Source organism: Triturus cristatus, chromosome 3_1 (genome assembly GCF_964204655.1).
Source record: "Triturus cristatus chromosome 3_1, aTriCri1.1, whole genome shotgun sequence".
NCBI classification, from domain to species: domain Eukaryota; kingdom Metazoa; phylum Chordata; class Amphibia; order Caudata; family Salamandridae; genus Triturus; species Triturus cristatus.
In genome coordinates this window covers 1,076,921,335-1,076,946,030 of record NC_140583.1, presented here as the reverse complement: position 1 = coordinate 1,076,946,030, position 24,696 = coordinate 1,076,921,335, and positions in this window count along the sequence as shown.

Below are 24,696 nucleotides of genomic sequence, written 5' to 3'. Positions count from 1 at the left end.
CTCAGACCTCTGGAGCCACCCAGCCCCTGACACACACACCAAACCAGCAGAGACCGGTAGATAGTTGGACAAGAAAATAGCCACTTTCTAAAAGTGCTATTTTCAAACATAGAATTTAAAAACCATCCATCCTAAAGGGTGTGTTATTAAATTCTGAGTTCAGGGATACTAAACTCGACTTGCTACCATGCTCCCTGAGTCAGATAGATTATAATGGAGTTAATAATCAGTCTGCCCAGTCTGGCCTATTGGAGGCAGGTAGCCCTTCAATAGTGAAAAACGAAAATGGCTGTAATTCACTATTAGGTCATGCCACACACATCAGGGCATGACCTACCTTTTACCAACAATGCACCCTGCCCTAGGGCCTACCATAGAGGTGTCTGAAATGTGGCAAAGGGAAGGTTTAGAGACTGGTAAGTAGGTTTCCTTACCAAGTCGACATGGCAGTCAGGGACTGCACGCAGGCGCCGCGGTGGCAGGCCTGAGACACATTTTGCACGCTGCTTCTGTGGGTGGCACAACCAGTGCTGCAAGCCCACCAGCAGCAGTTAACTTACACGCCCTTGGCACGCGCAGTGCACTAGACTAGGGTCTGAACAGTAAGTCAACCAAGCCAATCATGGTAACATCAATCAACGTAACAATTTAGCATAGGGAGCACTTGCACTGTGGCACTGATCAGCAGTGGCACAGTGCCCAAAGCAATAATCCAGCAAAAACATCGTAAACAGAGGAGGCAAACAGAAAAAAATGGAGGAGAGACTCATGCCAATGATGCCAGGTCTAACAGTAAACTTACCAAACCCACACATTTCTGAAAACTAGACACCCGGCGGCTTCCAGGGAGGTATGGCTTGCATGGATCCCCCAACGTTTCCTTACCCAGAATCCCCTGCAAACCTCAATTTTTGATGAAAAAATCACTTTTTTCACACATTTTGGTGTGGGAAAGTTGTGGCATCACCGGGCTCACACAAATTTACCACCACCCAGCATTCCCCCAGGTCTCCCGGTAAAAATGGTGCCTCACTTGTGTGGGAGGCCCAAGTACCCGCGGCAGGCAAGGGCCCAAAACGTAGTGAGGCGACATCAAAATGGCCTATCGCAAAACCACCTGGTTTTGCAAGGGGGGTCACTTTGGTTTTTGACCCGGGGCTCGGCGGCCATCTAGGGAAACCTACCAAACCCAGGCATTTCTGAAAACTAGACACCCGGCAGCTTCCAGGGAGGTATGGCTTGAGTGGATCCCCCAAGGTTTCCTTATCCAGAATCCCCTGCAAACCTCAATTTTTGCTGAAAAAATCACTTTTTTCAGACATTTTGGTGTGGGAAAGTTGTGGCATCACCGGGCTCACACAAATTTACCACCACCCAGTGTTCCCCCAGGTCTCCCGGAAAAAATGGTGCCTCACTTGTGTGGGAGGCCCAAGTACCCGTGGCAGGAAAGGGCCCAAAACATAGTGAGGCGACATCAAAATGGCCTATCGCAAAACCACCTGGTTTTGCAAGGGGGGTCACTTTGGTTTTTGACCCGGTGCTCGGCGGCCATCTAGGGAAACCTACCAAACCCAAGCATTTCTGAAAACTAGACACCCGGCGGCTTCCAGGGAGGTATGGCTTGCGTGGATCCCCCAAGGTTTCCTTATCCAGAATCCCCTGCAAACCTCAATTTTTGCTGAAAAAATTACTTTTTTCAGACATTTTGGTGTGGGAAAGTTGTGGCATCACCGGGCTCACACAAATTTACCACCCCCCAGCCTTCCCCCAGGTCCCCCGGTAAAAATGGTGCCTCACTTGTGTGGGAGGCCCAAGTACCCGCGGCAGGCAAGGGCCCAAAACGTAGTGAGGCGACATCAAAATGGCCTTTCGCAAAACCACCTAGTTTTGCAAGGGGGGTCACTTTGGTTTTTGACCCGGTGCTCGGCGGCCATCTAGGGAAACCTACCAAACCCACACATTTCTGAAAACTAGACACCCGGTGGCTTCTAGGGAGGTATAGCTTGCTTGGATCCCCCAACGTTTCCTTACCCAGAATCCCCTGCAAACCTCACTTTTTGCTGAAAAAATCACTTTTTTCAGACATTTTGGTGTGGGAAAGTTGTGGCATCACCGGGCTCACACAAATTTACCACCACCCAGCGTTCCCCCAGGTCTCCCGGTAAAAATGGTGCCTCACTTGTGTGGGAGGCCTGTTGGACTTGGCCCTTCTGGCAGGTTCACCCCTGGACTTTTTGGCTTTTTATTGGTGACTTGGTGTGGTAATTGTTTGGTCTCTGCGCACTTTCCCTGTGTCCCAGGGTAAAGTGCGTGCGTGCTCTGAGTGCATGTGGTGAGATAGGCCTGCCCTCCCATAGGAATGCATGGGGAGTGTATGTGTCCCTAGTAGTTCCTGATGCGTGGGGTGTGCAGGCCCGAGTTTGGTATGTGCGGACTCGTGGGAGTGAATGCTGCGCGATGATGTGTGCGGCGTGCATGTACCTAGTGTGGAAGTGCCACTTCTAGAAGTGGGCACTTCTGTGTGCAGTGTGTCTGTCGCGTGATTGGCTGGTCATGTCATGTGACGGGCTAGGGATTCCCCAGAGTCAGGATGAGTCACCCAGTGGTGAATGGGGAGATCAGCAGCTAGATGGGTGGGAGGAGTACACCTGGGTCCTGAATAGGACAGGGTTTTCCACACACAATTCTGGCCCCGCCCCCTGTGGTGCGACTGACGACCCTAGCCCTGCCAGTGAATAGAGTGAGGGGCTGAGCACATCAAGGGTGCTCTCCAACCAGCTGCGACTGGTTTTCCCCCTCACCCTGAACCCGGAACAAAGGGTTTGCCTGTATAAAAATGGGGCTGTGTCCCCACAGAAACTGTTCTCTGCCAGGATCTTACCTGAGGGGGGCTGCTGCTGCTGCTGGACCAGAGGACCGCCACTTGGACTACCTCCCTGCCTGGAGGCCCAGTGAGCTGGCTCTGGGTCCAGCCTTGCCCCCCACCCCTGCCCTGCTGCCTGCAGGGAAGGACTTTGCTGGACTGAGTGTGGTTTCCTCCGTTAAGCGCTGGGAGCGCTTTCATTTTCACCCCTAAGCGCCTGGAAGCGCTTTTTGTTGGCCTTTAGCGCTCAGGAGCGCTTTGCTTTTGGAAGCCGGTGCCCACCCGGCGTTTGCCCGGTCCTTGCCGATCCCCACGTCCACTGGCAGGTGCCCACCCTGCCAGGGACATTTTTGAGCGTGTTAGCGGGTGCCCACCCCGCTTTATTGAAGGATTATTACCCCTAGCGGGTGCCCACCCCGCCAGGGACTTTACCGCGTTGGTCTTGGTGACCCCCCCCATAGCGGGTGCCCACCCCGCATCACCGCGACAACAAGATCACCGCCGCAGCCCGGAGTCCCGGCCGCGTCATCCCCCTGCCGCGCTGGGATTGGTCCAGCGGGAGGGGGTGTGGCCCACGTGATCGGGGCCTCGACGACGAAGCCGCGTCCGAAGCCGGGAAGCGGAAGAAGCTGGTGTCTCCCACCGGGGCTCCCGAGAGCGAGGGAGAGCCCCGGGTGACCAGCGGAAGTCCGAAGGTGAGTGAGGGCCACAGGAGGGAGCCGGTACTTGTGCGAAGTGCCAGTGAAGGCACAGAACAGCGCAGTTCTCGGGCGGCCCCGTCTGATAGCGGGCCGCCCCAGCGAGGGCATCTCTCTCCTCGAGTCCCTGAGGAGGACCCCACCGAATGGGGGCCATTTAGTTCAGAGCCGTGAAGGCTCCAAACGCTACGGGGGCATTTCTTAGTCAGTAGAGCGGCCCCGGAAGGCAGCGGGCCGCTCCCAACGTCGCCCCCACCTTTCCCCTAGAGCTCCGGGTAGCTCCAACGTGGGCGCATTCTTCTTTCGAGTCCCCCGAGCGGGACTCCAACGGAAGGGGCCATTATTTCTCGAGCCTAGAAGGCTCTGGGGGGGGGCATTTCCAGCTGTCTTGAGCCCACGAGGCTCCAACGAAGGAGCACAGTATTATTTAGAGCCTGCGAGGCTCTAGGGGGCATTTCATTTGTTTCAGAGCCCTGGGAGGCTCCAACGTTGGCCCCAGCATTTCTCCAGTTGCCCAGCACTTAGTGGGCAACTGCCACGTGTAGGTTGTACTTTGTGCGCGCTGGTTTGCGCAGCCTGCGCCGGCGCGCCCTGACTCTGCTGGACACAGGGCGTCCTTGCCCCTACTAGGCCAGTTGGCCCAGGGATTGCCACAGATAGTGGCTAATGTGAGTTTTTGCGCCATTGTTCCTTTCCTGCACCTCTGAATGTGTTTATGCGTCATGTGCTTTGCTTTACACCTCTGAATGTTATGCATCATGTGTTTATGTGCTTAGACCCCTACAGGTATTGTGATACTTAGGTGGTTGTTTTCTCCCTAGTACAGGTAGTGCCAGTGAGGTCCTGATTCCCTGCACAATATTTTCCTAAGGTGGTTAGGGTTGCGTAGGTGGTACTTACCTGACACCAGTAGTGACTGGTTGTGTGCTAGGTGTAAGTTTGCGCAACTGTAATTTTATTTCCTACGTTCTATGTGCTATGTTCTAAGAGTGCTAATTCCGGACAGCGGTCCATGTGGCCCTGTCCCCTGTATATATAATCCCTTGTAAATTCTGCCCGTGCCTGTTGGCACATTGTAGAGTGTGTGTTTTTATCTAATGTGTTGTGTATAATACAAAGGTTATTTTTATAGAATACCTTGTGTGGAGTTTCCTTTGTGGTGGGCCTTGGGTGTTGTTGCTGGGTGCGCGCGCAAACGCTTTACACATCGCCTCAGAGATAAGCCTGACTGCTCGTGCCAAGCTACCAAGGGGGTGAGCAGGGGTTATCTTTGGCGTGTACCTTCCTTGCCCTGACTAGAGTGGTGGTTTCTGCCTGGCTTTGGCGCAAGCCCTAGCCAACCAGAAATCGCCATTTCTAACATTGGTGGCAGCGGTGGGATTTGGACTTGCGTTTGCGCTGTACCGCAGCGGCAACTGGCCGCACTACAAAACTCTGCATTTAGATAAATCACATGGTATAGGGATTATTGTTTTAAAGTTTGCTTTTAAATGTCATTTCTTTGGAAATGTGTTTCTTGTGCACTGTGAGTTAGGTGTCCCTAGCTCGGGAGGGTAGATCATCCCCCTTAGTGCATTGTGTTTTCTGGATTCACCAGAGGGTGGGATCCAGTGGTGGCAGCGTAATAGTGTCCTGTACATTTGTCCCCCGCCCTGCGCCCAGAGTTGGTACCTGTGTCACGTGGTGGTCAGGTTGAGGAATCAGGGGTGGTAGAAACTGCCTTACCAGTCCGAGGGGAGGGTTGTGTGTGTGGATGAATGGTGAGTGGCACTAGGCAAGTGAGTGTGAGTTCTCTGGGTTAGAGAGCTTGCTGAATCTTTTTGTGAATTGTGTGCTCCTGTGTGAAACTCAGACCCCTGGGTCCCCTGTATAATCTTTTTACCATAACGTCCGCCATAATGGAGCCTGCTTGTGATCCCTATGAGCTAGCTTGGCGCCAGAGGCAGGAGTTAGAAAGGTACTGTACAGAGGGAGAGTCCGACACCCTGTACGAACTTCAGGACCACCTGGTCCTATGGCAAAAGGGTCCATGGGATCTTGAGCACAGTATGGAAAGGGCCCGGGCCTCACACCTGGAGGGTGGTGGGTCTGTGGGGAGCCCTGAAGATTCAGAAGAGGAGGTAGAGGATGACAATACCTGGACGCCAGTAGAGAGTGAGGACCCCATAGGTAGGGCGTCCCTTGCTGGGTCCAGCGTAGGAGGCAGCGCCTCATCTCTTTCCCTGTCCCCAGAGGAGTGGGAAGATAGGAGGAAAGAAAGGGAGCACCAGCTGGCGTTAGAGAAGCTCAGGTTAGAGCATGCTCAGGCTATGGCGCAGCTGGAGGCCAGGAAGCAACAGCGAGAGACTGAGTGGGTCTTGGCGCAGGAGAGGGTAGAGGAGGCTGAGAGGGCCTCCACCAGAAGCAAAGTAGCTCTGGAGGGTAGACTATCCCCTGCGCGCAGTTTTAATTTTCTGGGCTCCCCAGGGAGGGTTGAGTCCAGTGGTAGTAGCGATGTAGATTCCAGTGTAGGAAATCCCAGTCCCAGTTCCCCCAGTCTGGTACCTGTTCCCCAGGAGGAGGAGTTAAGGTTGAAATTCAGGGGCAGTAGGAAACTGTCTCACCAGACTTGGGAGGAGTTTGTGGATGGATGTGAGGATGCAATGTTTGATTGGATTTCCACAGCAAGTGATTTTGATATACTGTGTAATCTGGTTCTCAAAGAACACCTGCTCAGTTGTTGTGTGCCGGGGCTGCGCCAACACCTGTTGGGGTGTGGATTGTCTGAGCCATTTGACCTTGCGGATGAGGCAGAGCGCTGGGAAAGGGCTAGAGGTTCTCTAGAGTCATTAGGGAGTGACTCCAAAAGTAGTGGGTCAGGTATCTTCCAGCCCAGCGTGGTGGAAGAGGCTCAGTGTAGCCCAGCTAGGTCCCAGGATAGCGAGGAGGGTGTAGGGGCTCACTGCCTGGCTCAGTGGAGCAGGAGTGAGAGGGTGACCGAGGGTCCCCGGACGTACGAAACCCTGCCTCAGGACTTGGATGGTTCCATGAGGGAACACCAAGTTGGGGACCTAGGCTGTCCTGTTAGCCCATTTGAGGAAGATCTCCTGGTGAGTAGAGGACCTGGAGCACCTGTAACCAGGGCTCCTGTGGTTCTAGAGTCTGGCAGTACCGCTCCGGTAGGGAGGGTACAGGAGTCCAGTGTGAGGAGTGATTGGGGGATGAGTTTCCCAGTGGAAGAGCCTGTGGGTCAGGGACTACCCAGTTGGGCTAGGATCCCGTGTAGTGACCAGGGTGGCACCACTTCTGTTCTGGGGGATCTCCGCGCACTGTCAGGTGGACAGGGGACGGGAGATCAGCGCCAGACAGACAGTCGCTTGACGTATGTGTCCTTTGATAGCCTCAGGGGGATGGAGTGGAAATCCCCAGAAGTCCTGGAGTGCCAGGCAATTATTCCACCAAAGGTTCTAGGCCGGAGGTTGGAAGGCCAGGTTCGGGATCAGCCTGACCTGAAGGGTGGGACGTCTGTAACCAGCGTCCCGACCAGTTCTTCTTCCAGAGGTACCGCCCCAGTTGGTAGGGAGCAGGGCTCTGGAAGGGGGTGCAGAGGGTGGGAGAGCCCACCTCTGCCCCCGGTACAACCTGAGGGGTTAAACCCTGGGTTGGAATGGCGTTCTAGGTGTACCCCTCGCCAGAGGAGGAGGAACCCTAGGAGAAGAGGTAGGGGGAGGAGAGCCTTCCCTGAGACTCCTGGTCCGCCTGAGGGTGTAGACCCTAGGCTGGAGAACCAGTGGCAGTCTAGTCCTGTCTTTCAGAGAGGAAGAGTGGAGAATGGCCGCTATGTGCCAGGGGTTACTACCCCCCACTCTGTGGTTAGGCAAAGACCAGTGGCACCTGGGTGGCCTAGGGCCTGGTCTTGGCCGCGGACAGCTTGGGAGTACCAGTGGGGTAGCCCAGTTGGTCCAGACAGTGGTGTTAAAAAGAATTCCATGGGTTCACCGTGGCGTAGAACCGGAGGGTGTCCATGCAGTTGCGGGCCCGCGTCCGTGTTCTATCGCCCCAAGCAGGGAAGTCCATCACGGTGGTGATTGGTCTGCCCTGCGTTTTGGCTGGAAGGGGGTTGTGTTGGACTTGGCCCTTCTGGCAGGTTCACCCCTGGACTTTTTGGCTTTTTATTGGTGACTTGGTGTGGTAATTGTTTGGTCTCTGCGCACTTTCCCTGTGTCCCAGGGTAAAGTGCGTGCGTGCTCTGAGTGCATGTGGTGAGATAGGCCTGCCCTCCCATAGGAATGCATGGGGAGTGTATGTGTCCCTAGTAGTTCCTGATGCCTGGTGTGTGCAGGCCCGAGTTTGGTATGTGCGGACTCGTGGGAGTGAATGCTGCGCGATGATGTGTGCGGCGTGCATGTACCTAGTGTGGAAGTGCCACTTCTAGAAGTGGGCACTTCTGTGTGCAGTGTGTCTGTCGCGTGATTGGCTGGTCATGTCATGTGACGGGCTAGGGATTCCCCAGAGTCAGGATGAGTCACCCAGTGGTGAATGGGGAGATCAGCAGCTAGATGGGTGGGAGGAGTACACCTGGGTCCTGAATAGGACAGGGTTTTCCACACACAATGCTGGCCCCGCCCCCTGTGGTGCGACTGACGACCCTAGCCCTGCCAGTGAATAGAGTGAGGGGCTGAGCACATCAAGGGTGCTCCCCAACCAGCTGCGACTGGTTTTCCCCCTCACCCTGAACCCAGAACAAAGGGTTTGCCTGTATAAAAATGGGGCTGTGTCCCCACAGAAACTGTTCTCTGCCAGGATCTTACCTGAGGGGGGCTGCTGCTGCTGCTGGACCAGAGGACCGCCACTTGGACTACCTCCCTGCCTGGAGGCCCAGTGAGCTGGCTCTGGGTCCAGCCTTGCCCCCCACCCCTGCCCTGCTGCCTGCAGGGAAGGACTTTGCTGGACTGAGTGTGGTTTCCTCCGTTAAGCGCTGGGAGCGCTTTCATTTTCACCCCTAAGCGCCTGGAAGCGCTTTTTGTTGGCCTTTAGCGCTCAGGAGCGCTTTGCTTTTGGAAGCCGGTGCCCACCCGGCGTTTGCCCGGTCCTTGCCGATCCCCACGTCCACTGGCAGGTGCCCACCCTGCCAGGGACATTTTTGAGCGTGTTAGCGGGTGCCCACCCCGCTTTATTGAAGGATTATTACCCCTAGCGGGTGCCCACCCCGCCAGGGACTTTACCGCGTTGGTCTTGGTGACCCCCCCCATAGCGGGTGCCCACCCCGCATCACCGCGACAACAAGATCACCGCCGCAGCCCGGAGTCCCGGCCGCGTCATCCCCCTGCCGCGCTGGGATTGGTCCAGCGGGAGGGGGTGTGGCCCACGTGATCGGGGCCTCGACGACGAAGCCGCGTCCGAAGCCGGGAAGCGAAGAAGCTGGTGTCTCCCACCGGGGCTCCCGAGAGCGAGGGAGAGCCCCGGGTGACCAGCGGAAGTCCGAAGGTGAGTGAGGGCCACAGGAGGGAGCCGGTACTTGTGCGAAGTGCCAGTGAAGGCACAGAACAGCGCAGTTCTCGGGCGGCCCCGTCTGATAGCGGGCCGCCCCAGCGAGGGCATCTCTCTCCTCGAGTCCCTGAGGAGGACTCCACCGAACGGGGGCCATTTAGTTCAGAGCCGTGAAGGCTCCAAACGCTACGGGGGCATTTCTTAGTCAGTAGAGCGGCCCCGGAAGGCAGCGGGCCGCTCCCAACGTCGCCCCCACCTTTCCCCTAGAGCTCCGGGTAGCTCCAACGTGGGCGCATTCTTCTTTTGAGTCCCCCGAGCGGGACTCCAACGGAAGGGGCCATTATTTCTCGAGCCTAGAAGGCTCTGGGGGGGGGGCATTTCCAGCTGTCTTGAGCCCACGAGGCTCCAACGAAGGAGCACAGTATTATTTAGAGCCTGCGAGGCTCTAGGGGGCATTTCATTTGTTTCAGAGCCCTGGGAGGCTCCAACGTTGGCCCCAGCATTTCTCCAGTTGCCCAGCACTTAGTGGGCAACTGCCACGTGTAGGTTGTACTTTGTGCGCGCTGGTTTGCGCAGCCTGCGCCGGCGCGCCCTGACTCTGCTGGACACAGGGCGTCCTTGCCCCTACTAGGCCAGTTGGCCCAGGGATTGCCACAGATAGTGGCTAATGTGAGTTTTTGCGCCATTGTTCCTTTCCTGCACCTCTGAATGTGTTTATGCGTCATGTGCTTTGCTTTACACCTCTGAATGTTATGCATCATGTGTTTATGTGCTTAGACCCCTACAGGTATTGTGATACTTAGGTGGTTGTTTTCTCCCTAGTACAGGTAGTGCCAGTGAGGTCCTGATTCCCTGAGCAATATTTTCCTAAGGTGGTTAGGGTTGCGTAGGTGGTACTTACCTGACACCAGTAGTGACTGGTTGTGTGCTAGGTGTAAGTTTGCGCAACTGTAATTTTATTTCCTACGTTCTATGTGCTATGTTCTAAGAGTGCTAATTCCGGACAGCGGTCCATGTGGCCCTGTCCCCTGTATATATAATCCCTTGTAAATTCTGCCCGTGCCTGTTGGCACATTGTAGAGTGTGTGTTTTTATCTAATGTGTTGTGTATAATACAAAGGTTATTTTTATAGAATACCTTGTGTGGAGTTTCCTTTGTGGTGGGCCTTGGGTGTTGTTGCTGGGTGCGCGCGCAAACGCTTTACACATCGCCTCAGAGATAAGCCTGACTGCTCGTGCCAAGCTACCAAGGGGGTGAGCAGGGGTTATCTTTGGCGTGTACCTTCCTTGCCCTGACTAGAGTGGTGGTTTCTGCCTGGCTTTGGCGCAAGCCCTAGCCAACCAGAAATCGCCATTTCTAACAAGGCCCAAGTACCCGTGGCAGGCAAGGGCCCAAAACCTAGTGAGGTGACATCAAAATGGCCTATCGCAAAACCACCTGGTTTTGCAAGGGGGCTCACTTTGGTTTTTGACCCGGTGCTCGGCGGCCATCTAGGGAAACCTACCAAACCCACACATTTCTGAAAACTAGACACCCGGCGGCTTCTAGGGAGGTATGGCTTGCATGGATCCCCCAACGTTTCCTTACCCAGAATCCCCTGCAAACCTCAATTTTTGATGAAAAAATCACTTTTTTCAGACATTTTGGTGTGGGAAAGTTGTGGCATCACCGGGCTCACACAAATTTACCACCACCCAGCGTTCCCCCAGGTCTCCCGGTAAAAATGGTGCCTCACTTGTGTGGGAGGCCCAAGTACCCGTGGCAGGAAAGGGCCCAAAACATAGTGAGGTGACATCAAAATGGCCTATCGCAAAACCACCTGGTTTTGCAAGGGGGGTCACTTTGGTTTTTGACCCGGTGCTCGGCGGCCATCTAGGGAAACTTACCAAACCCACACATTTCTGAAAACTAGACACCCGGCGGCTTCCAGGGAGGTATGGCTTGCATGGATCCCCCAACGTTTCCTTACCCAGAATCCCCTGCAAACCTCAATTTTTGCTGAAAAAATCACTTTTTTCAGACATTTTGGTGTGGGAAAGTTGTGGCATCACCGGGCTCACACAAATTTACCACCACCCAGCATTCCCCCAGGTCTCCCGGTACAAATGGTGCCTCACTTGTGTGGGAGGCCCAAGTACCCGCGGCAGGCAAGGGCCCAAAACGTAGTGAGGCGACATCAAAATGGCCTATCGCAAAACCACCTGGTTTTGCAAGGGGGGTCACTTTGGTTTTTGACCCGGTGCTCGGCGGCCATCTAGGGAAACCTACCAAACCCAAGCATTTCTGAAAACTAGACACCCGGCAGCTTCCAGGGAGGTATGGCTTGCGTGGATCCCCCAAGGTTTCCTTATCCAGAATCCCCTGCAAACCTCAATTTTTGCTGAAAAAATCACTTTTTTCAGACATTTTGGTGTGGGAAAGTTGTGGCATCACCGGGCTCACACAAATTTACCACCACCCAGTGTTCCCCCAGGTCTCCCGGAAAAAATGGTGCCTCACTTGTGTGGGAGGCCCAAGTACCCGTGGCAGGAAAGGGCCCAAAACATAGTGAGGCGACATCAAAATGGCCTATCGCAAAACCACCTGGTTTTGCAAGGGGGGTCACTTTGGTTTTTGACCCGGTGCTCGGCGGCCATCTAGGGAAACCTACCAAACCCAAGCATTTCTGAAAACTAGACACCCGGCGGCTTCCAGGGAGGTATGGCTTGCGTGGATCCCCCAAGGTTTCCTTATCCAGAATCCCCTGCAAACCTCAATTTTTGCTGAAAAAATTACTTTTTTCAGACATTTTGGTGTGGGAAAGTTGTGGCATCACCGGGCTCACACAAATTTACCAACCCCCAGCCTTCCCCCAGGTCCCCCGGTAAAAATGGTGCCTCACTTGTGTGGGAGGCCCAAGTAACCGCGGCAGGCAAGGGCCCAAAACGTAGTGAGGCGACATCAAAATGGCCTTTCGCAAAACCACCTAGTTTTGCAAGGGGGGTCACTTTGGTTTTTGACCCGGTGCTCGGCGGCCATCTAGGGAAACCTACCAAACCCACACATTTCTGAAAACTAGACACCCGGCGGCTTCTAGGGAGGTATGGCTTGCATGGATCCCCCAAAGTTTCCTTACCCAGAATCCCCTGCAAACCTCAATTTTTGATGAAAAAATCACTTTTTTCACACATTTTGGTGTGGGAAAGTTGTGGCATCACCGGGCTCACACAAATTTACCACCACCCAGCATTCCCCCAGGTCTCCCAGTAAAAATGGTGCCTCACTTGTGTAGGAGGCCCAAGTACCCGCGGCAGGCAAGGGCCCAAAACGTAGTGAGGCGACATCAAAATGGCCTATCGCAAAACCACCTGGTTTTGCAAGGGGGGTCACTTTGGTTTTTGACCCGGTGCTCGGCGGCCATCTAGGGAAACCTACCAAACCCAAGCATTTCTGAAAACTAGACATCCGGCGGCTTCCAGGGAGGTATGGCTTGCGTGGATCCCCCAAGGTTTCCTTACCCAGAATCCCCTGCAAACCTCAATTTTAGCTGAAAAGATTACTTTTTTCACACATTTTGGGGTGGGAAAGTTGTGGCATCACCGGGCTCACACAAATTTACCACCACCCAGTGTTCCCCCAGGTCTCCTGGAAAAAATGGTGCCTCACTTGTGTGGGAGGCCCAAGTACCCGCGGCAGGAAAGGGCCCAAAAGATAGTGAGGCGACATCAAAATGGCCTATCGCAAAACCACCTGGTTTTGCAAGGGGGGTCACTTTGGTTTTTGACCCGCTGCTCGGTGGCCATCTAGGGAAACCTACCAAACCCAAGCATTTCTGAAAACTAGACACCCGGCGGCTTCCAGGGAGGTATGGCTTGCGTGGATCCCCCAAGGTTTCCTTATCCAGAATCCCCTGCAAACCTCAATTTTTGATGAAAAAATCACTTTTTTCACACATTTTGGTGTGGGAAAGTTGTGGCATCACCGGGCTCACACAAATTTACCACCCCCCAGCCTTCCCCCAGGTCCCCCGGTAAAAATGGTGCCTCACTTGTGTGGGAGGCCCAAGTACCCGCGGCAGGCAAGGGCCCAAAACATAGTGAGGCGACATCAAAATGGCCTTTCGCAAAACCACCTAGTTTTGCAAGGGGGGTCACTTTGGTTTTTGACCCGGTGCTCGGCGGCCATCTAGGGAAACCTACCAAACCCACACATTTCTGAAAACTAGACACCCGGCGGCTTCCAGGGAGGTATGGCTTGCGTGGATCCCCCAACGTTTCCTTACCCAGAATCCCCTGCAAACCTCAATTTTTGCTGAAAAAATCACTTTTTTCACACATTTTGGTGTTGGAAAGTTGTGGCATCACCGGGCTCACACAAATTTACCAGCACCCAGCGTTCCCCCAGGTCTCCCGGTAAAAATGGTGCCTCACTTGTGTGGGAGGCCCAAGTACCCGCGGCAGGCAAGGGCCCAAAACGAAGTGAGGCGACATCAAAATGGCCTATCGCAAAACCACCTGGTTTTGCAAGGGGGGTCACTTTGGTTTTTGACCCGGTGCTCGGCGGCCATCTAGGGAAACCTACCAAACCCACACATTTCTGAAAACTAGACACCCGGCGGCTTCCAGGGAGGTATGGCTTGCCTGGATCCCCCAACGTTTCCTTACCCAGAATCCCCTGCAAACCTCAATTTATGCTGAAAAAATCACTTTTTTCACACATTTTGGTGTGGGAAAGTTGTGGCATCACCGGGCTCACACAAATTTACCAGCACCCAGCGTTCCCCCAGGTCCCCCGGTAAAAATGGTGCCTCACTTGTGTGGGAGGCCCAAGTACCCGCGGCAGGCAAGGGCCCAAAACGTGGTGAGGCGACATCAAAATGGCCTTTCGCAAAACCACCTAGTTTTGCAAGGGGGGTCACTTTGGTTTTCGACCCGGTGCTCGGTGGCCATCTAGGGAAACCTACCAAACCCACACATTTCTGAAAACTAGACACCCGGCGGCTTCCAGGGAGGTATGGCTTGCGTGGATCCCCCAACGTTTCCTTACTCAGAATCCCCTGCAAACCTCAATTTTTGCTGAAAAAAATCACTTTTTTCACACATTTTGGGGTGGGAAAGTTGTGGCATCACCGGGCTCACACAAATTTACCACCACACAGCATTCCCCCAGGTCTCCCGGTAAAAATGGTGCCTCACTTGTGTGGGAGGCCCAAGTACCCGCGGCAGGCAAGGGCCCAAAACGTAGTGAGGCGACATCAAAATGGCCTATCGCATACCACCTGGTTTTGCAAGGGGGGTCACTTGGGTTTTTGGCCCGGTGCTCGGCGGCAATCTAGGGAAACCTACCAAACCCAAGCATTTCTGAAAACTAGACACCTGGCGGCTTCCAGGGAGGTATGGCTTGCGTGGATCCCCCAACGTTTCCTTACCCAGAATCCCCTGCAAACCTCAATTTTAGCTGAAAAAATTAATTTTTTCACACATTTTGGGGTGGGAAAGTTGTGGAATCACCGGGCTCACACAAATTTACCACCACCCAGTATTCCCCCAGGTCTCCCGGAAAAAATGGTGCCTCACTTGTGTGGGAGGCCCAAGTACCAGCGGCAGGAAAGGGCCCAAAACGTAGTGAGGCGACATCAAAATGGCCTATCGCAAAACCACCTGGTTTTGCAAGGGTTGTCACTTGGGTTTTTGGCCCGGTGCTCGGCGGCCATCTAGGGAAATGTTAGACCTGGCACCTTGGCGTGAGTTTCCCTTCCACTTTTTGATGGTGTGCCTCGATTGTTTTGCTGGTGTTGTCCGCTCAGGGCACTGCGCCACGGCTAATCCGTGCCGCAGTGCAAGTGCTCCCTAGGTAAAGTGTACCTGTAATTGATGTCCACGATTGGTTCATTGGATTCACTGTCAGTCCCCAGTAAAGTGCACCAGGGGTGCCAGGGCTTGTGGATGCCAATGCTGCTGGTGGGCTTGCAGCGCTGGTTGCGCCACCCACAGAAGCGGCCTTGTAAAATGTGTCTAGGGTCTGCCACCGCAGACCCTGTGCGCGGTCCCGGACCGTCGCGCTGACTGCGCCAGTGCCCCCACTTGCCAGTCCCTAAACCTTCCCTTACCTACATATTAGCCACCCCTCTGGTAGGCCCAAGGGCAGGGTGCCTTGTAGGCATAAGGTAAGACATGCCCTGGTGTGTGTGGCATGTCTTAGTAGTGAATTACAGCCCTTGTCGTTTTTCACTATTGAAGGCTACCTGCTCTCCATAGGCCAGAATGGGCTGCTGGGATCACGCCAACGCTGTGACCCCAGTGGACTCAGAGAGCATGGTAGAAGTGTCAAGTTTAGTATGCCTGAACTCAGGATGATAAAATACTTCTTGTAGTCAAGTTTATTTTAATATCCTGGGTTTGTAAATCCTACTTTTAGAAAGTTAGTATTTACTGACCTGACCATCTCAGTCCGCCTCTGCTGTGTGTGTGTGTTCTGCCCAGCAACAGTAAGGAGCAGGGTGGGGGGATCCCCAGAGACAGGTTGGCTGCCAGGTGGTGGGTAGGGAGATTACACCTGGATGGGTGGGAGGAGTACACCTTGACTCTTGAATAGACCTGTGCTCTGCCACCACAAAGCCGGCGCCACCCCCTGTGGGGCGGCTGATGTCTCTGCCCTGCTGCTGAAAGGAAAGAGCAGAGTCACCATAACAAAGTGCTCCAGAACTGGACTGAGCCAGGCCTAGGCCCCCTGGCGCTAAAGAACAAAAGAATCATGGTATAAAAGTAGGAGCCTGGCTCCTAAGAAATCCGAATCCTGTTTACCACAAAGAACCTCTGCCCGACTAGAAGGAGAAGAAGACGCTGGAGGAGCTGGCCTGCTGCTTGCCTTGCTGAGAAAGGAGAGGAAGAGACTTACTGAAAAGACTTTGCTACTTTGTGCTTGAACATTCTCCAAGGGCTTGATCTGAGCTTGCCCCCTGAACTGAACCCCAGGAACAGTGGGTTCTCTGTGCTTCTTGCTCATCCTCCGATTCGAGCCGTGTGGGCATCCCGCTGGAAAAGAGACTGCGCCCCTCATCGCCCCTCCTAGGGCCGTGACACTCAGGAGCTCGCCTGCCGCAATCCTGTGAGAGCCCCGCTCCGTCCGGAGCCGCTCTCTGTCCCCGGGCCAGGCCGCCTGCACCCCTGTCACCGCCTGCCATTGGAGTGCGCTGAACGCGCTATCACCCCTCCTGCCGGAAGCCGTCCGACGACTGTGATCTACGCCGGGTCCTCCAGCTGCACTGACTGTGCCCTGTGACCCCGCTTCGCTATCCCCGGACATCTCAGGCTGCGCCGCCCCCGCTGTGGAGACCCTCCTGCACCGCCGTGCTAAAGGGTCGCTGGCCGCGCCTGCCTACGTGCCCACACCTGCTGATTGAGGACCCAAGAACACTTCCCAAGCTGAGAGTCGCACCGACCTGTGCCGACTCTCCCCATCACGAAAGAAGTTCCAGTATCGGGCTCGGGGCCCGCAACGCCTTATTTCCCCGTTCGCAGGAACCGATCTCTGTGAGTACTGGAACTACAAGTAAAGAGACTACGAACTATCCATTTGAAACTACGAACCAAGAACATTTGCCTGCTGTATAACCTGGTGGCCTAGCGAAAACGTTATTGGTCTTGTGATAAGTCTGCTGAGATATATATACCTTATTTTTACATAAAGAATCGTATTTTTATATATATCCAAGTCTGGTGTCCGTTTCTGGGGGGATTGATGTATTTACTGTGTGTATGATTGTAAGTGCTTAACCAACAACGCCTGAGGAATCGCCTTGGCTGCTCACGCCACGCACCTAGAGGGTGAGCAAGGGTCATTCGCGAGGGGTTATCCTGCGCCCTGACGTGGAGGAGAGGGTTCCTGCTTGACACAAGGGCAACCTTGCGCCAACCAGAGATCCCCGACTCTAACATTGGTGGCAGCGGTTGGGATTTCGGATTTGCACTTGTAATTTGCATACAGTGAATTATTAATCACCAGATAGTGAGAGCAGACCAAATAACGCAACCACAGGTTTTCATTGATTGAACTTTGTTGAGACATCTGCCATTACTGCAACCATGCCTGGCTCGCTCTCTGCTGGAAGAGCGCTCTCCGTGATTTCTGGAATAGATGAGGTGGATTGGGAGAGACTGGAAGGCTACACGATGGAGCAATTGAAAGGCTACAGTGTAAAATTCAGAGTCCCCCATGCTGGATGCAAGAGGAAGCCCCAGTACACCAAGGCGTTGAGAGCCTGGAAGGAGTCACGAGACCTACGGAATGCAGGGGACATCGTTCCACCCGACAACCTTGAGGAGCCCAGCAGAGTCCGGTCGCCAGAGGAGCTGGCAGACAGGGCAGCCGACAGGGCGCATGCAATGGAGATGGCAAAGTTGACCGGACAAATGGAAATGGAAAAGCAGAAGTTGGCCCTGGAGGCACAACAACGCCAAATGGATCATGATATCAGATTGAAGGAGTTGGAGCTGAAGGCGAAAAGTTTGGACACCGCTCCTTCTGGTGGCAGCACTCCACCAGTGCAGGTAGAGTCCAAGGTGTACATCCCCAAAGATGTAGTAAAGGAGTATTTTAGAAAGGATGACATAGGGCAGTGGTTTAGGGCCTACGAGGTGGCCATGTCCTCACACCGGGTCCCTGAGAAAGACTGGGGAGCGGGGTTGTGGGGAAGGTTCCTTGCTGAAGGGCGTGACACACTGTAAGATTTACCCTTAGATCTCCAAACCTCATACCCCCATATGAAGGAAGCTTTAATGACCAGGTATGGGTTAACTCCGGAGCTATATAGACAGCGGTTCAGGGAGACGAAGAAGATCCCTGAGAGTACGTATGTGGAGTATGTGACCTTTTTCTGCAGAGCGCTGGATGGTTGGGTGAAGGGTAGCAAAGTGAATGATTATCAAGGGCTGCTTGATTTAATTGCATGGGAGCACTTGTCCAGTCAATGTTTTCCTGAGCTACGCCAGCACCTGATTGATAGCAAGCTGTCCAACCCGAGGAAGCTTGCTGAGGAGGCGGACCGCTGGCTCAGCACCAGGGTCCACAAGGGTCAAGTGGGAGACTCCGCCAAAGGTGGGCAGGGTCCCCAGCAGAAGAGTGGGGGGGACAAGGGTAAACAGCAGGGGTTCCAAAAAGGCCCCCAAAGTAATTCCCAAGGGAACCAGCAGAAGGGTTCTCAGCCCCCCCCGCCCCCGCAGCAGAACGGGGCCCCGACAGGTAGACCTGTTCCAAAGGGGCCCTTCAATTGTTATAAGTGTGGTGACCCGGGTCACATTGCCTCTGATCCTAAGTGTCGCCTGTTTGGTAAGACCGCACCCACTGGTGCTCCCCCCCGGCAAGTAGCTAGTGTTAACTTTGGGGAGGAAGTAGCAGTCCAGGAGGGTGGGGGTCCCGGGCAGATGACCCTAGTCTCGCTAGGAGACAGTGAGATGGTCCCTGTAACCTACCTGCCCTCTAACACTAAGAAATATGGGCAGGTGGTGACCATCAATGGAAAGAAGGTTGAGGCTCTTAGAGATACAGGAGCCAGCGTGACCTCGGTGAGGCAACACCTGGTGTCTCAAGAGCAGATTGTACCCAATGCCTACTGTAGGGTTGTCAATGCTGACAACGTAGAGAGTCGTTGTCCAATGGCTCAAGTTCCCTTTGAGTGGGGGGAGGTCTCTGGTACTCTACAAGTCGCTGTGAGAACTGACATGCCTGTAGACTGTCTGCTAGGGAACGACCTGGAGAGCTCCCCTTGGGAAAAGGTGGAGAAGACCACGCATCTGAGGATGGTGGGTCTACCCGACTGGGCGTGCGTGACCACCCGGTCCATGGCAGCCAGTAGGGGTGTTGAGAGGGTCCTGGAGCCTGAGGGAGAGGTCCAGGAACCGGCCTTAGGGAGAAGGCGCAGGAGGCGCGGGAAACCGGCCCCCGAAGTTCCCACGGCCCAGGAGGAAGTAGACCCTGAGGGGGATGCTCTGGAGCCTACCGGGGAACAGATTGCCGAACTGGGAGATCTGCCTGAGCTGACCCATTGGCAGCAAGAAGGAGGTCCCTCCAGGGAGGAATTCTGCAGGGAGCAGAAAGAATGCCCTTCTCTCGTGGGTATGCGGCAACAGGCTGCAGACCAGGCCAACGGTGTTCAGGCCCAAACACACTACGTGTACTGGGAGAGTGACCTCCTGTATTCCGAGCCTAAGGCTGCTGAACCTGGGTCAGCCCGTGTGCTGGTGGTACCCCAGAAGTTCAGAACCTTCCTACTGGGGCTGGCTCATGATGTGCCGTTAGCAGGACATTTGGGGATGGACAAGACCTATGACAGGCTTGTCACCCACTTTTACTGGCCCCAAATGCACAAGAATTCCGATTCCTACTGCAGAACCTGTCAGACTTGCCAGGCAAGTGGTAAGAGCGGAGGGAAGCACAAGGCTCCTCTGCAACCTTTCCCTGTGGTCGGTACGCCATTCCAACGAGTGGGTATTGATATTGTGGGGCCTCTGGACCCCAAGACAGCCCTGGGCAACAGGTTCATCCTGGTCTTGGTGGACCATGCCACCCGCTACCCTGAAGCCATCCCTCTGAGGACAGTGACGGCCCCCGTGGTGGGACGGGCACTGATGGGAATTTTCTCCCGAGTGGGATTCCCTCTAGAGGTGGTGAGCGACAGGGGGACCAATTTCATATCCACATATATGAAATCCCTGTGGAAGGAGTGTGGGGTAACTTACAAGTTCACCACTCCTTACCACCCCCAAGGAAATGGGTTGGTTGAGAGATTCAACCGAACCCTCAAAGGCATGATCATGGGCCTGGACGGTCCAATGAGGCGTAAGTGGGACGTCCTCTTGCCATGCCTGCTCTTCGCTTACCGAGAGGTGCCACAAAAGTCTCTAGGATTCAGCCCCTTTGAGCTTCTGTATGGTCACCCGGTAAGAGGACCTCTGAGTTTGGTAAAGGAAGGCTGGGAGCAATCTCCCAGGAAACCTCCCCAGAATGTATATAGTTACATGCTGGACTTCCGAAACCAGACTCGGCGTTTCAGGCAACTTGCTGAGGCAAATCTGGAAGCCAGCCAGGAGGAGATGAAGCGGTGGTACGACCGGAATGCCACTCTGGTAGAGCTTCAACCTGGACAAAAGGTGTGGGTCTTGGCCCCAGTGGAGCCGTGTGCACTTCAGGATAAGTGGACAGGTCCATTCGAGGTTGTGGAGCGCAAAAGTCCTATCACCTACCTGGTGGACATGCAGACTCCCAGGAACCCTTTGAGGGTCCTACATGTTAACCGCCTTAAGCCCCACTTAGAGAGGACCGAAGTGGGCATGCTGCTGGCCACTGATGATGGAATGGAAGAGGAGACCGAGCCTCTTCCTGACCTCTTAGTGGCCTCTGAGAAAGATGGGTCAGTGGATGGAGTTAACCTCTCACCCACCCTGACGCCCGAACAACAGGAGGATTGCCGCCACTTGCTGGGACAATTTTCCGACCGATTCTCCCTGGTTCCTGGTGTCACAGATTGGTGCGTCCATGATGTGGACACAGGAGACAGCTTACCTGTGAAGCACAAGGCTTACAGGGTAACTGACAGGGTCAGAGCTTGCATTAAGGAGGAGGTCTCCAAAATGCTTGCGCTAGGGGTGGTTGAGTCCTCCAGCAGTCCTTGGTCCAGCCCCGTGGTCTTGGTCCCAAAGGCTGCTGCGCCGGGAGCCACACCTGAACTCCGGTTCTGTGTGGACTACAGAGGACTCAATTCAGTCACGAAGACTGACGCGCACCCCATCCCCAGAGCTGATGAGCTCATTGATCGGCTGGGGGCTGCCCGGTTCCTCAGTACGTTTGATTTAACGTCTGGGTACTGGCAGATCGCCTTGACCGATGGGGCCAAAGAGAGGTCAGCATTCTCTACACCAGATGGGCACTTCCAGTTCCGAGTCATGCCATTTGGGATGAAGAATGCCCCTGCCACCTTCCAGAGGTTGGTCAACCAGGTACTGGTCGGGCTGGATGCGTTCAGTGCCGCCTACCTGGATGACATCGCAGTGTTCAGTGCCACCTGGCCTGAACACCTGCGCCACCTCTGGGAAGTGCTGATGGCGCTGCGCCGAGCAGGCCTCACGATCAAGGCAAGCAAGTGCCAGATCGGGCAGGGTTCCGTGGTGTACTTGGGACACCAAGTGGGGAGCGGCAAGGTGGCCCCCTTGCAACCCAAAATTGAAACCATCCTGGCTTGGGAACCCCCCAAGACGCAGACCGCAGTGAGGGCCTTCCTGGGGCTCACTGGGTACTACAGGAGGTTTGTCAAGGGCTATGGAACGATCGTTGCCCCCTTGACAGAGCTGACTTCGAAGAAGCAGCCCAGGAACGTGATTTGGACTGACACCTGTCAGAAAGCTTTCGACACCCTGAAGACTGCCATGTGCACGGCGCCCGTGCTCTTGGCCCCTGACTTCTCCAAGGAATTCCTAGTGCAGACAGACGCTTCAGAGCATGGTGTAGGGGCTGTTCTTTCACAGATGACTGAGGAGGGCTGGGACCAACCCGTAGCCTTCATCAGTAGGAGGTTACTTCCACGGGAAAGTAGGTGGAGTGCAATTGAGCGAGAAGCATTTGCTGTGGTCTGGGCGCTGAAGAAGCTAAGACCCTACTTGTTTGGGTCTCACTTCCGGGTTCAGACGGACCACAGGCCCCTCAGATGGTTGATGCAAATGAGGGGTGAGAACCCGAAGCTGTTGAGGTGGTCCATCTCCCTACAGGGTATGGACTTTACGGTGGAACACCGTCCTGGTACAGATCACGCCAACGCTGACGGTCTGTCCAGGTATTTCCGCCTTAGTGACGAGGAACCCCCTGGGCAAGGGTAGTTCTCCCCACATTTCAGCTGGAGGGGACACGTGTTAGACCTGGCACCTTGGCGTGAGTTTCCCTTCCACTTTTTGATGGTGTGCCTCGATTGTTTTGCTGGTGTTGTCCGCTCAGGGCACTGCGCCACGGCTAATCCGTGCCGCAGTGCAAGTGCTCCCTAGGTAAAGTGTACCTGTAATTGATGTCCACGATTGGTTCATTAGATTCACTGTCAGTCCCCAGTAAAGTGCACCAGGGGTGCCAGGGCTTGTGGATGCCAATGCTGCTGGTGGGCTTGCAGCGCTGGTTGCGCCACCCACAGAAGCGGCCTTGTAAAATGTGTCTAGGGTCTGCCACCGCAGACCCTGTGCGCGGTCCCGGACCGTCGCGCTGACTGCGCCAGTGCCCCCACTTGCCAGTCCCTAAACCTTCCCTTACCTACATATTAGCCACCCCTCTGGTAGGCCCAAGGGCAGGGTGCCTTGTAGGCATAAGGTAAGACATGCCCTGGTGTGTGTGGCATGTCTTAGTAGTGAATTACAGCCCTTGTCGTTTTTCACTATTGAAGGCTACCTGCTCTCCATAGGCCAGAATGGGCTGCTGGGATCACGCCAACGCTGTGACCCCAGTGGACTCAGAGAGCATGGTAGAAGTGTCAAGTTTAGTATGCCTGAACTCAGGATGATAAAATACTTCTTGTAGTCAAGTTTATTTTAATATCCTGGGTTTGTAAATCCTACTTTTAGAAAGTTAGTATTTACTGACCTGACCATCTCAGTCCGCCTCTGCTGTGTGTGTGTGTTCTGCCCAGCAACAGTAAGGAGCAGGGTGGGGGGATCCCCAGAGACAGGTTGGCTGCCAGGTGGTGGGTAGGGAGATTACACCTGGATGGGTGGGAGGAGTACACCTTGACTCTTGAATAGACCTGTGTTCTGCCACCACAAAGCCGGCGCCACCCCCTGTGGGGCGGCTGATGTCTCTGCCCTGCTGCTGAAAGGAAAGAGCAGAGTCACCATAACAAAGTGCTCCAGAACTGGACTGAGCCAGGCCTAGGCCCCCTGGCGCTAAAGAACAAAAGAATCATGGTATAAAAGTAGGAGCCTGGCTCCTAAGAAATCAGAATCCTGTTTACCACAAAGAACCTCTGCCCGACTAGAAGGAGAAGAAGACACTGGAGGAGCTGGCCTGCTGCTTGCCTTGCTGAGAAAAGAGAGGAAGAGACTTACTGAAAAGACTTTGCTACTTTGTGCTTGAACATTCTCCAAGGGCTTGATCTGAGCTTGCCCCCTGAACTGAACCCCAGGAACAGTGGGTTCTCTGTGCTTCTTGCTCATCCTCCGATTCGAGCCGTGTGGGCATCCCGCTGGAAAAGAGACTGCGCCCCTCATCGCCCCTCCTAGGGCCGTGACACTCAGGAGCTCGCCTGCCGCAATCCCGTGAGAGCCCCGCTCCGTCCGGAGCCGCTCTCTGTCCCCGGGCCAGGCCGCCTGCACCCCTGTCACCGCCTGCCATTGGAGTGCGCTGAACGCGCTATCACCCCTCCTGCCGGAAGCCGTCCGACGACTGTGATCTACGCCGGGTCCTCCAGCTGCACTGACTGTGCCCTGTGACCCCGCTTCGCTATCCCCGGACATCTCAGGCCGCGCCGCCCCCGCTGTGGAGACCCTCCTGCACCGCCGTGCTAAAGGGTCGCTGGCCGCGCCTGCCTACGTGCCCACACCTGCTGATTGAGGACCCAAGAACACTTCCCAAGCTGAGAGTCGCACCGACCTGTGCCGACTCTCCCCATCACGAAAGAAGTTCCAGTATCGGGCTCGGGGCCCGCAACGCCTTATTTCCCCGTTCGCAGGAACCGATCTCTGTGAGTACTGGAACTACAAGTAAAGAGACTACGAACTATCCATTTGAAACTACGAACCAAGAACATTTGCCTGCTGTATAACCTGGTGGCCTAGCGAAAACGTTATTGGTCTTGTGATAAGTCTGCTGAGATATATATACCTTATTTTTACATAAAGAATCGTATTTTTATATATATCCAAGTCTGGTGTCCGTTTCTGGGGGGATTGATGTATTTACTGTGTGTATGATTGTAAGTGCTTAACCAACAACGCCTGAGGAATCGCCTTGGCTGCTCACGCCACGCACCTAGAGGGTGAGCAAGGGTCATTCGCGAGGGGTTATCCTGCGCCCTGACGTGGAGGAGAGGGTTCCTGCTTGACACAAGGGCAACCTTGCGCCAACCAGAGATCCCCGACTCTAACAGGAAACCTACCAAACCCACGCATTTCTGAAAACTAGACACCCGGTGGCTTCCAGGGAGGTATGGCTTGCGTGGATCCCCCAACGTTTCCTTACCCAGAATCCCCTGCAAACCTCACTTTTAGCTGAAAAAATTACTTTTTTCACACATTTTGGGGTGGGAAAGTTGTGGAATCACCGGGCTCACACAAATTTACCACCACCCAGTATTCCCCCAGGTCTCCCGGAAAAAATGGTGCCTCACTTGTGTGGGAGGCCCAAGTACCCGCGGCAGGAAAGGGCCCAAAACGTAGTGAGGCGACATCAAAATGGCCTATCGCAAAACCACCTGGTTTTGCAAGGGGTGTCACTTGGGTTTTTGGCCCGGTGCTCGGCGGCCATCTAGGTAAACCTACCAAACCCACGCATTTCTGAAAACTAGACACCCGGTGGCTTCCAGGGAGGTATGGCTTGCATGGATCCCCCAACGTTTCCTTACCCAGAATCCCCTGCAAACCTCAATTTTTGCTGAAAAAATCAATTTTTTCACACATTTTGGTGTGGGAAAGTTGTGGCATCACCGGGCTCACACAAATTTA